The sequence below is a fragment of the Oncorhynchus tshawytscha genome, linkage group LG28 (genome assembly GCF_018296145.1).
Source record: "Oncorhynchus tshawytscha isolate Ot180627B linkage group LG28, Otsh_v2.0, whole genome shotgun sequence".
NCBI lineage: Eukaryota > Metazoa > Chordata > Actinopteri > Salmoniformes > Salmonidae > Oncorhynchus > Oncorhynchus tshawytscha.
Window position 1 is genome coordinate 30,255,487 of NC_056456.1, and position 13,968 is coordinate 30,269,454.

The 13,968-nt window shown below is 39.2% G+C and overlaps 1 long non-coding RNA gene across 1 annotated transcript; it reads right to left on the reverse strand.

Moving 5' to 3' along the window:
- Positions 1–9,936: 9,936 nt before the first annotated feature.
- Positions 9,937–13,566, reverse strand: LOC112227072. The gene is made up of 3 exons (XR_006080204.1): positions 13,410–13,566; positions 12,163–12,254; positions 9,937–11,263 (listed from the first exon to the last, which is right to left on the reverse strand). It is a non-coding gene; the product is annotated as an uncharacterized LOC112227072 (long non-coding RNA).
- Positions 13,567–13,968: the final 402 nt, after the last annotated feature.

Sequence of the window (13,968 nt, forward strand, 5' to 3'; positions counted from 1 at the left end):
GCTCAGGGATTCAAACCAGCAACCTTTCACAGTTACTGACCCAATGTTCTTAACTGCTAGACTACCTGCCTTTGAACAGGGTATGATAGTAGGTGCCAGGCCAGGGGCACCGGTTTGTGTCAAAAACTGCAAGGCTGCTGGGTTTTTCATGCTAAACAGTTTCCTGTGTGTATCAAAAAAGGCCCACCACCCCAAAGGACATACTGCCAACTTGACAAAACTGTGTGAAGCATTGGAGTCAACATGTGCCAGCATCCCTGTGGAACACTTTCAACACCTTGTAGAGTCCATGCCCCGACGAATTGAGGCTGTTCTGAGGACAAAAGGGAAGGTGTATTTAAAAAAAAACGAATCAAATCTGTAAGTGGTTGGATTTATAGCAACCGCAGGTGAGATAGTTGTTCCAGTTTACATGGTGTAGGTAGTCTTCATGTACTATATTTTCTTCCCTACTCTGACAAGTATGCTTAATTCAAGGTGTGAGAGATGTAAAAGTGCTGTATATCTTCCTGCAAATAGGCTTCCAAGAGGGAATTGATTTCACATTGTAAACCACGATAATGTGACACATTAAGAAATATTCAAATAAGGCTTTACACCCTTATAACTCAAAGGAGGTCAACTGAAAGCGAAATGTACTCTTCTGTAGTTGATTGTTTATTTAAAACAACACAGAAAAGTGTAAAATGACAAGGGAGTTGATTAAAAAACGATACTGACAAGAGTAAAATGGTAATTGGAGTTCAAGTTAATTTGACAAGTCATCTGACAAGCTAGCTAACTAGCTGTTTAGCTGGCTAGCACAAGCACAAACACCAGCTAGCTAGCACATTATCTTGTCAACTGTTAATGAGTAGCAAGCCAGCTACAAGTGGTGCCAAATAACAAGTCTTATACACTGTCTTATACAGTGAGACATGCAGAGTGCAATTGGCGCCATGCTAAAAACCAACAACAAACTTCTGGGGTGATTTTCTCTGAACAGCTCATTAGGGTGACAGACCTCCATTGAAACTAGCTATAAATTGTTTTGAAGCTAAGAATCTCCTCTTTCCAGCAGTGTATACAAATCTAAATGTGTTTTGGGGGTCAATGTGACAGATTATGAGAGAGCAAATCACATATGTTCAGATATATGCACCATGTCATTGCTCTCTCTCACTCTGCATTGTTTTAGTCTTGCTAGTTGGTGGGGAGCTGGATGTCATTGGCTGGAACTTAAATTGCTAGGGGGCTGGCCCATGTGGGGGGAAATTTAGGGAAAATGCCACAGCAGAGCTAGCAGAAAACAGTGGCTTTCAAACTAGGGATTATGTGGATAATTGAGGTAAAACAGTAACTTTGCTCATAGATCAAATAAAATAAAATACAATTTTATTTGTCACATACACATGGTTAGCAGATGTTAATGAGAGTGTAGCGAAATGCTTGTGCTTCTAGTTCTGACAATGCCGTAATAGCCAACGAGTAATCTAGCTAACAATTCCACAACAACTACCTTATACACATAGATTATGCATGTATGAACTCCACATTGACACATCCAGCCCAATGTACCACCAGCTCACCTGCTTTCACACTGTGATTTGACTATTAGATTATTGTTATTTATTTTTTTGAAAGGAATATTTTCACCATATTAAAACGAGAGTTCAGTTCACGTAACAGGGTTGACCTTAAAATGAGGGACAGACATAAATGAATCACTAATCTCATGACATAAATAATAATCTTCTGAAATTATTTTGACAAACAAACAGTATAACTAGGGCTTCACAATGATGGGAAATCTTGGAGACAATTGTGGTTAAGTCAATTCAAATCTTCCTAGAAGTCACAGAGGGTGCACCAAGGAACATTCTCCATATGGTCTATATTAAAGGTCACTTTATTGAATATAACAGGCTGTTAAAGTTCAATATTGAATTCGTTTGGTGGAATTATGCTTTACTTTTTTCATGCCTTTTTCAGTAGTACATCTCATAAAAAAATGGTCTTCTCTCACTCCATCCAACTCTAAGCAGGTAACATAATGGAGTAATGGGGAGTTCATGGGGAGAATCTCAGTTGAATTTGCTCGACTCCTATCGCCTCTCTCCTATGTCCTCTCCTCGCCTGCTTTTGAAAAAGGTCAAAGATAATCCAGAAGTGGAGATGAGGAGAGGAAATGAGGGAAATTAACTCATATGAAATGAGACTCCTTTTCCACTCAGGCGTATTACATTTAAGGGGTTTAGATCCCAAAATAAATGTGTAAAGTGATAAAGAAAAAATGAAAATACTTGTGCAAGACATTTTATAGATGAAAAGATAAGTAGTGTAATGTTTTTTAAATGTGTGCATGCTTTCTCCTTTGAGAAAACAACAGCTGATTCAAAGCGGGTGTGGCAGATATTAAAACACTTACACACTTACCTCTGCCAGGATACTCTTGTGCATCCTCTGTTAAAGTAGGTCATTGATGATGGGCGCAAACTCCTTTGTTCGCCTACTAATGAATTGACACTCTCCTCGATCACTTATTGCTTTCCGTGTCACACAGGAGAGAGGAGACTTTTCCCCGTTTGACCTCCAGGTCCTCTATTGATTTTGTTAGTCATTCTCACTCAGATATCATATTAACAAGGCATAAGTAATTACAACATGTGTAGAATTGCAGGAAATTAGCTTTAAAACTGTAAACATTTCTCTCCACCCCAAGGCAAAATAGGTCATTGCTGTAAATTAGCTGTAAAACATTTTATTTATTTTTTTGCCCCATGGCATAATTAGTAGAATTGCAGAAAACTTGCTTTAGAGGTCCAATGCAGCTCTTTTTATCTAAATATAATTTCTGGGTAACAATTACAGTTGAAGTCGGAAGTTTACATACACTTAGGTTGGAGTTTGTCAACCACTCCACTAATTTCTTGTTAGAAACCTACAGTTTGGGCAAGTCGAAAGAACATCTACTTTGTGCATGACACAAGTAATTTTTCCAACAATTGTTTACAGACAGATTATTTCACTTATAATTCACTTTATCACAATTCCAGTGGTCAGAAGTTTACATACACTAAGTTGACTGTGACTTTAAACAGCTTGGAAAATTCTAGAACATGATGTAATAGCTTTAGAAGCTTCTGATAGGTTACTTAACATCATTTGAGTCAATTGGAGGTGTATCTGTGGATGTATTTCAAGGCCTACCTTCAAACACAGTGTCTCTTTGCTTGACATCATGGGTAAATCAAAAGAAATCAGCCAAGACCTCAGAAAACAAATTGTAGACCTCCACAAGTCTGGTTCATCCTTGGGAGCAAGTTTCAAACGACTGAAGGTACCACGTTCATCTGTACAAACAATAGTACGCAAGTATAAACACTGTGGGACCACGCAGCCGTCATACCGCTCAGGAAGGAGATGCGTTCTGTCTCCTAGAGATGAATGCACTTTGGTGCGAAAAGTTAAAATCAATCCCAGAACAACAGCAAAGGACCTTGTGAAGATGTTGGAGGAAACAGGTACAAAAGTATCTGTAGCCACAGTAAAACGAGTCCTATATCGACATAACATGAAAGGCCGCTCAGCAAGGAAGATGCCATTGCTCCAAAACTGCCATTAAAAAAACAGACTACGGTTTGCAACTGCACATGGGGACAAAGATGGTACTTTTTGGAGAAATATCCTTTGGTCTGATGAAACAACAATATAACTGTTTGGCCATAATGACCATCATTATGTTTGGAGGAAAAATGGGGAGGCTTGCATGCCGAAGAACACCATCCCAACCGTGAAGCACGGGGGTGGCAGCATCATGTTGCTTTGCTGCAGGAAGGACTGGTGCAGTTCACAATATAGATGACATCATGAGGAAAGAAAATGATGTGGATATATTGAAGCAACATCTCAAGACATCAGTCAGGAAGTTAAAGATTGGTCGCAAATGGGTCTTCCAAATGAACAATGACCCCAAGCATACTTCCAAAGTTGTGGCAAAATGGCTTAAGGACAACAAAGTCAAGGTATTGGAGTGGCTATCACAAAGCCCTGACCTCAATCCCATAGAAAATTTGTGGCCAGAACTGAAAAAGTGTGTGCGAGCAAGGAGGGCTACAAACCTGACTCAGTTACACCAGCTCTGTCAGGAAGAATGGGCCAAAATTCACCCAACCTTTTGTGGGAAGCTTGTGGAAGGCTACCTGAAACGTTAGACCCAAGTTAAACAATTTAAAGGCAATGCTACCAAATACTAATTGAGTGTATGTAAACTTCTGACCCACTGGGAATGTGATGAAAGAAATAAAAGCTGAAATAAATCATTCTCTCTACTATAATTCTGACATTTCACATTCTTAAAATAAAATGGTGATCCTAACTGACCTAAAACAGGGAATTTTTACTATGATTAAATGTCAGGAATTGTGAAAAACAGAGTTTAAATGTATTTGGCTGAGGTGTATGTAAACTTCCTACTTCTACTGTAAGTACCTTACTGAGATTGTTTTCAATAAAAATTGACATAAAGAAATAAAAAATAATAAAGAAATAGCTTTTTCTTAGCAAAGAGCAATTTCTCAAGCAATAATTTAGATAAGACTGTCTGAGAGTGGTCTGAGTAGGGAAGGGAAAACTTCACAATTTTACAGTAATATTCCACCTAAAACACAGAAAAATCACATTTTTGCATGCACTGGGCCTTTAAAACAGTAACATTTTCACTACACCCCATGATAAAAATGAGTAGAACTGCAGCAAACTTTCTGTAAAACTGCACATTTTTTCTCTCCGCTCCATGGCAAAATGTATTGAATTGCAGGAAACTTGCTTTAAAACTGCAACATTTTCTCTACGCCCTATGACAAAATCTGTAACATTGCAGGAAATTAACTTTACTGCGAGGTGGGGGGCCCCCCAACCAAATCGGGCACATGGACACAGACACACACGAGCACACGCACATACACAACTTAAGCATTTATGCACTCAGAAACACCACACACACACAAATAGAAATGGTGGACAGAAGCTTTTTCTCATTCTCTACCCACAGGTGGCGATGTCACTCCTTTTATGGTTTGTATTGGATGTATGAGTTCAAGACTGTCAACAGGAAGCCAGTCTTGTACTTTACTTTATATCGAAGTTATAGTAATAATTTAGTAGATCAGGTTTATTATGACCAACTCTCTCTCTCTCTCTCTCTCTCTCTCTCCCTCTCTCTCTCTCACACACACAGTTTTGATAAAACTTGCTTCTCTTGAGAATGGACGTAATATCTCATGAACAGTGAAAGTGTACAAATATGAGGCAAGATATTCAGGTGGTCAGCAGACAGAAACAGTTGAATCCAAACATTTTTCAAAGCCAGTTAAGGATGCTATAGGCCTATTTATTCACGTTGGATTTATTAACTACAAAAGGGTAAGACATGTTTTTAATTCTGGTGCCCTCTGCTCACACAAGCTTGTTAGCTTGCTATCTTAAAGGACATTCAAAGTTCCTCAATAGAAGCTGCTCCTTCAAGGTATAATTCTCTGGACCTAATTCAGTTCATGCATTTCATAATAAGATGCCCAGCGCTTCAAGTCTGCTCCTCAACCCTCTCTCTCTCTCTCTCCCTACCAGCAACATTTCTGTCATAAGCTACACTTGTCTGTCCATCATGCATATAAAGCAACTATCTTGCCTGCTCTATCCACACTGATTGGTGAAGTAATGTAATGAGCTAAATGTAAAAAACTGTTTATCACAGGTTTAAAAAGGAACAATGAAAAACGGTACTTTCTTGGGGTTCGAACTGGTTCAGAAGTGTATTTTGCTGATTGGCACAGTGGAACCGAAATAAAGAATTGTGGTTCTGTTGAGAAAGAAACGATTGGAAAGTAATTTTGGTTCCAACCACTGGAAGGAAGTCTATGACCTAGAGAGTCGAGAAAGCGAGATTGTGGTTTGTTTACATCCATTTGGGTGTTTGTGGGCTTTCATTCTGCACATGGCCGAAACTACATATGAGTACACCGAGGTCCGGGCCTCTGACATTTTTTTCTAATTAGAAATAAAATAATAATAATAAATAAATAAAAATTGTACACAAGAAAGAAAATCAATTACGTGTCAACATCTAAAATTTGCTTCCAGCGTTGATCATAGCTCATAAAGCTTATAGTTTAGATATGACTGTTCTATTCGCACCTGCCTATTCGCGAACAAGTGGAATCATGAACAGTGGGTTGTTCATTATGTTCGCCTGCTCCACATGATTTGCCTTTTAAGTAGCACATTCACCACTCTCTCAAAAGGCTAACCCCGCTCTCTCGTGGCACAGCCCGAGGGCCTGAGACATAAAATGAAATACCACAGCTCGGCTCTGCTTACACTGTGTTTGTGAGATGTCAGACAAAAGGTAATTTTAAAACCGCCCTGTGACTCCTGCCGTGTCTACAGATATCTTCCAAACAAACAAAAAACGACTCTTGGAGAATGAGTGCAACTGGTAAATAGTTGCTTACATATTGAACAAAAATATATATGCAACATGCAACAATTTAAGAGTTACAGTTCATATAACGGAAACGTAATAAATTCATTAAGCCCTAATCTATGGATTTCACATGACTGGGAATACATACATTCATCTGTTGGTCACAGATACCTTAAAAAAAAGGTAGAGGCGTGGATCAGAAAACCAGTCAGTATCTGGTGTTACCACCATTTGCCTCATGGATTAGCATAGAATTGATCAGGCTGTTGATTGTGGCCTGTGGAATGTTGTCCCACTCCTCTTCAATGGCTATGCAAAGTTGCTGGATGTTGGCGGGAACTGTAAACACGCTGTCATGCACGTCGATGAATGGCACGACAATGGGCCTCAGGATCTCGTCATGGTAACTCTGTGCATTCAAATTGCTGTCGATAAAATGCAATTATGATTGTTGTCCGTAGCTTATGCATGCCCAACCATAACCCCACTGCCACCATGGGGCACTTTGTTCACAACGTTGACATAAGCAAACGGTTGTACGTACTGCCAAATTCTCTAAAAACGACGATACAGGCGGCTTATGGTAGAGAAATTAACATTCAGTTCTTTGGCAACAACTCTGGTGGACATTCCTACAGTCAGCATGTCAATTCCAAGCTCCCTCAAAATTTGTTGTGTGATGAAACTGCACATTTTAGAGTGGCCTTTTATTGTCCCCCAGCACAAGGTGCACCTGTGTAATGACCATGCTGTTTAATCAGCTTCTTCATATGCCACACCTGTCAGGTGGATGGATTATCTTGGCAAAGGAGAAATGCTCACTAAGATGGATGTACACCAGTTTGTGCACACAATTTGAGAGAAATACACTTTTTGTGCAAATGGAACATTTCTGGGTTATTTTATTTCAGCTCATGAAACAGCTCATGGGACCAATGTTGCGTTTTGTTCAGTGTAGATATGTCAGTCAGTGAGTGGATAGCTGCCGGCAGAAACTTCTATTGCAGTATCTTTGAAGGGCTCTGCCTCTGGCTAGTATTAGGCTGCTTTGCCAGCTAGAAGGATGAAGTAAGAATCTAACGTTAAATGTTGCATACCTCAGCAGGAGCAAAAAATAAGCTGCTAAGTTCTCATTATAACTTTGCTTCAGAGAGTAGGCTACTGAGACAGACAGTGATGTGGCGCTCAGTGGTGAGGCTGGCAAGCTGCAATGCATGCAGGAGGAAGCAGAGGAAACATAGAGAGAGGAAGCAAGCGAGAGCTTAGTACAGTGGTTCCCAAACTTGGGGCCAGGGCACATGTGGTCCCCTGAGAAAATCTGTACTAATCTTATCAAACAAGTTAGGATCTTAAAAGAATAAGATATGTTTTAAAATGAACATCTCCACATGGCCTATCTTCCTTACAGGCCTCGGCATACATTACAATGCAAACAATACAAAATGTCATCCGTTTTGGTTTAGTCACTGACGTGTCAGTACAAATATTTTCTCAGAGTGAATCATTTCTGATATTTCACCCCTTTCTGGGGTATAACGTTACAATTGTATAGCTAATAGGTTATGTGTTTGCAGATCGACTGCGGTTAATGAATCTAAAGCAACCAAGTGGATAACTGCTGGGGTAATTTTTGCATGTCTTTGCTCTTCTTCAAATAGAATTTTAACATGTTTTAATTGTATAGAAATGCAGTAAATGAGTTTCAACTTTGAAACGGGAGCCACACACACACTAACATCCACACACCTCCTTGGAAAAGTGTACTGTGGATTGGAGCCACACACACACTAACATCCACACACCTCCTTGGAAAAGTGTACTGTGGACGGGAGCCACACACACACTAACATCCACACACCTCCTTGGAAAAGTGTACTGTGGACGGGAGCCACACACACACTAACATCCACACACCTCCTTGGAAAAGTGTTCTATGGACGGGAGCCACACACACACTAACAAGTATTTCCTGTATGTGTTTTTTCCCACAGTGAAAGTGGAAAAGGTCAACAGCACAGGCAGTGATGGTGCACAAATATAAATCAACATAATCAGTTGGTCAGTAGCCAGAAACAGTTGAGTCTAAACCTGACATGAGATGGATGAGTAGATGTGATGACTAATATAACCGGTTTGTTACTTAAGTCACAAAGTCCCATCTGTCTTTTCTTGCACACTCTCTGTCTTTATGCTGATGTTGTATTTTTACACAAATTAAGTTTAGATACTCCTCAAAAACCGGGCAACACTGGCAAGAGAAGAAACCTTGAGAGGAAACAGAGTGCAGTGTAGTTAATTAAAGAGAACACCTTGAAGAGATCATTTACTCAAAATACAAATGGTAAGGAAAGTGAGCTTGGGGTTTGTTTACTCCCATTTGGGTCTTTGTGTGCTCTCATTCTAAATGCAACATGAACCAATAACACAATGAGAGGAATCTAACTGGGTCAAATAATACCTAAGTGGAAAAGTAGGTACCATGTGAAAGTCTTTGTCTCAACAAGCACAGTGAAGTAAAAACTGTCCCAGTTACCATTTATTTGGCATCTTATCAGTTTCTCTTTTCTGCCTACAATTTCCTGAAAATCACGTGACTTCTTGTAAATCCCCATGTCTAACTTCTGTATTTGTGTTGAGTGTCGAACTTTACCACATAAATATGCAGGGACATGTGATGACTTTGAATCAACGTGGAAAACTGACTGGATTTGTAAAAGTCATCAACATAAGTGCATTTTGTCTTTTTTTCACCCAACTTTTACGCTAAATCCAATGACATGGTGACATTTGTTGTTGATTTCACGTTGAATTCACTGTTAGTTGACAACTCAATCAAATGTAAATCAAAACTACACATTGAAAGGACATCTGTGCCCAGTTGGTAATAATGCATCATTGCCATTGTACAATTGCTGAATCTTTTGAACAATTGCCAGAGAAAAGCACCGCAACTGATTTTCTCAGATACTTACAGCTGTTTAACAAATAGAATTGACACTGATAAATATCAAGTGTTCATTGACTGCATTAATAAGGACTATTTTCTGTTTTGTTTGTAATGAGATGCTCTCTTGTCCTCTGATTAGCACGCTTGTATCCTGGAACTGTTCACATGTTCCGGAATGTTTTTAAACAGGCAGATTGTTAACACTGGTCTAATTTACAGTATTCATCTCTCATTCTCATCCTCCAGTGACAGTTGTTTTTCCTGTCAGTCACCCATTAAGGTTTAGGTGTTAATCCCATTGAACTTTGTTCCTTAGTGGCAACCTTACTTTAAGACATGACCATTCCAGTACATTTACTGAGTGCATTTTCAAGAGGATGAAAAAAACAGCATTAACAATGCTGGGCTGATGATGCAGGACATTTTGTTCCAAAGCTCTGACTTGGTAAGAGGGAACAATTTGACCATAGTTTAAATACATAGTTTAAAATGAGGATTGCATTAGGACAAATAAAGCATCACTGAATAGTTTGTCACAGTTTTTATTGCATTAAAAAGCTAAGCCAGAATATAAGATAATGAAATGCTAAATATATTTATAGGAGCAATGTGAGTATGACCCTATTATAACCTTCTAAATGTACATTACTTAACTGAATATTGTTAGTTGTTTAGCCTCATTATCTGCTTCATCACATTTCATAGGCGCTGCACAAATCATTGATCAGCTAAGTTGATAAGCTACAGAGCAGCACCCCTGGATGGGGAGCAGTTTTGGGGTTTAAGTCCCATGCTCAAGGGCACAACGGCAGGAGGGAGTACCTGGAATCATAGACCAACAGTTCCCACAGTTCTGTTTTTATACCCTGTCCGTGGATTGAATCAGCAACCTTCCGGCTACTGATCAAGCAACCTTCCACCTCTCTAAAGCCTAATTTTGCAGCTTCTGCGCCATCCGTTAGGTTAGTTTAAACAGAATTATGCATCGAAAGTTCGCTTCTGTCGGCACATCTCTGCTTCCGCATCTGCACACCTCCTTTTTCCAGCATGACATTTGCTTACAAATGATATGTGAAGCTTCTATGTATGTAGTGTAGGACATTATGAAGGCATTATGATGGCGTCATGAAGGCTTTAATAGATATATCTGGTTTAAAGTGTGACTATGTAGCTTCAAAGTATGCAGAAAACATAAAACTTCAAAGTATACATACTGAATATTTTCCAGTGTGCATGTTACAAAATCTGGTGGAATATCTAAGCTATTCCTACGTTTGCGTCTGTCTAAAATATCAGAATCTGAGATGATGGAACGCTGAGAAGAGTCTATGATGTTGTTTTTCACACTCAATGTCTGATCTGCACCCTCTGTACTTATGAAGATCTCAGTTTCAGAGCTAAAATGTAAAGGCTCCGTTATGCTTCTCCGACGTTTGCGTTTGTACAGAATCTTTGTCGCCTGCCCAGAGTCAGAAAAATCTTCTGCCTCAAGTTCCATTCCAAAGGACATATTTAAGTCACGCGCAAAATCAATATTACAAATCTTTTTCAATTTAACCATATATATATCAAATATTCTGACACAGGTAGTACCGGGTTTCAGTGTCACCAGTAGCAATCTTTATCTGACCTGACAGGTTATTAACATAGTCACACTTTAATTCCAGGATGATGAAAGAAAGAGAGAGAAACAGAGAGATAGGGACAGAGGGAGAAAGCGGAGTGGTTGGCGTTATCCATCCGGGAGCCTCCAGCAGCGGTAACAGGAGGGCAGCGATGGCACATAAGTCCTCAGGGGGTCCGTGTGTTCTCCATCCACTATCTTGGCCCCTGCTTTAGCCCTGGCCCCAGCCCTGCAATGTGAAGAAAGGTTCTCAGTTCAAAAATATGTTTACTCTCTTAAGCAATCAATAATTAGATTTGCATGGTATTTGGTATTTATAGATGATGAATTTGCTGATGATAACGATAAGGAATATAAAGGTAATGATAAGGATTGACATAACAATCTTGACAATAGTGTCTTCAGAAAGCATTCATACCCCTTGACTTATTCCACATTTTGTTGTGTTACAGCCTCAATTCAAAGTTGATGAAATAGATTTTTTTCTACACACACAACATCCCATAATGCCAAAGTGAAAACATGTTTTTAGATTTTTTTGCAAATGTATTGAAAAGTAGATACAGAAATATGTCATTTACATAAGTATTCAACACCCCTGAGTCAATACTTTGTAGAAACACCCATGGCAGCGAATACCGCTGTGAGTCTTTCTGGGTAAATCTCAAATGATTTGTGAAGCTTTGCACAACTGGATTGTACAAGCTGTCAAGTTGGTTGTTGATCATTGCTCGACAGGCATTTTCTAGTCTTGCCATAGATTTTTAAGACTACTTGAGTCAAAACTAACTAGGCCACTGAAGAACATTCAATGTCGTCTTAGTAAGCAACTCCTTTTCATTTTTTATTAATTTGAAAACAATTTTAATTCCACTTTGACATAAAATCAAATCTCTTTTAAATTCAGCCTGTAACACAACAAAATGTGGGAAAAAGTAATGGGGTATGAAAAGAAAGTTTTCACAGCCCTTGTGACTTTTCCACATTTTTTTGTGTTACAGCCTGAATGCACTGTTTGCAACAGAATGAAGCCTTGAAAAATGAATAACATTATTGATAGTCTTCCTGATAAAAGAGACCAGACAGCGTTCATTGACAGTTAAAGTAGAGAAACATGTATATATTTACCCATTGGGAGGCCGAGGACCACACGTCCAGAAATGTATTGTTTTCATGGTGTTTTAATACATGTTGCCGATAGGAGTAGGTCTGATGATATGCTGTTGAAAGGGAAATAATAATGATTGAACCAGCTATGTAAGACTGCATGACAGTATGAAGGCATCATGAAGACTTTATTAGATTTGTTGTATCTCCAAAGTATACTTAAAGCATATATATTTTCTAGTATACATGTCACAGCTTCACTCAAAAACGTGGTGGAATTTTTTTATCTATTCGAACGTTTGAGTCTCCAAAATATCATAAATCTGATTGTAACGTCTGCTTCTGACTCACACACTCAAACACATAGATCCCCTGAACGCAGCTCACTTTCCAGCTCACACTCTCAAACACCTAGATCCCCTGAACGCAGCTCACTCTCCAGATCCCAATCACATGAATTCTAATCACCTGTTCACACAACTGTATATCATTGTCACACCCTATTTAGTTCAGTTCTTTGCCCCCCATCACTGTGAGGTATTGTTTGTTTTGTGACATACGTCTTTCAGAGCTCTGTCTTTCCTCTGATTTACTCCTCCCATGTATGATCATTTGCCTATTCCCTACCTGTACTTTAGCCTATCTACCTATTTGCCTGATCTCCCGGATTACGTTACTAGCCTTTTCCCTGCCTTTGGACCCATGTGTATAACCTTCTGCCTGTCCCTGGACCCAGCTATCTGCCTCCTCCTGTGTATGACCTTCTGCCTGTCCCTGGACCCAGCTATCTGCCTCCTCCTGTGGTCCTTTTCAATAAACACCTGCTGCGCCCTGCGTTTGAAACCAGCTCTCTGTCTCCCCTCGTGTTCATTACACTGATAGGACAGTGCTGAGAAGTCATTGTTTTTTACTCTTAATGGAGCATTACTAGAGCATTTTGTATACATTATTTGTATTCAGGAAAGCAGTGAGTTGCTGCATAACAGTTTTTTCCCTCTTAATGCTTTATAATCTGCATCATGTATACCTGGTATATATTTGGTATGTACTCGGTGTTCTCACTTGCAGAGCAACATTTGCGTTTGTAATTAATCTTTGTCACCTGCTCAGAGTCAGAAAAGGGTTCTGCTTCGAGTTTCACCCCATTAGCCATATTTAGGCCTATGTCACACATACGTTGTTAGTGTGATATAAACAATGCAATAATAAAATATATATTATGCAGTGTAATAAAATGTAGTCTTGATATAATGAAATTAATAATTTACCTGAAGGTGGTCAAATCACAGGATTAGCTTTGGGCTAGTGCTCTTTGAATGTAAAATTGTTTGAATGTTGGACTCAAACAAGAAGCTTTTATAGAAACCTGTTTCCTGGCTGTAGGCCTGTGTTCATGATTGGTCTCTGAAAGAACCTGACTGTACGTGTGTGTTCATGATTGGCCTGACTGGGACTTCCCTGATTTTGGTATAAAAAAAAACTTTGCCACAATTTCCTATGTGAAGAAAAAGAAAGATTTACTGTGTTCTATGAAATGAAACCAAAAGAAAGTGACTTTTTCTCTGTGGTTGTTCAATGCTGCAAGCACTATTGAATGATTTCTGATTGCGTAGGGACACAAATCTCCAGGAAATATCCCAGTTGCAATATTAGCTGTTGGAATGTCTATTACTCTAGTGGCTAATATATCGTCTCAGTATTTCACCAATGTTTGCATTCTCATATGAATCAAGGCCTTTTTTCCCCATAGTTGGTAATCAAGTTAGCAGTACTGAAGACATAATTAACTGGAGCTGCAAATGCATGGGAGTCGACCAATGTATCAAA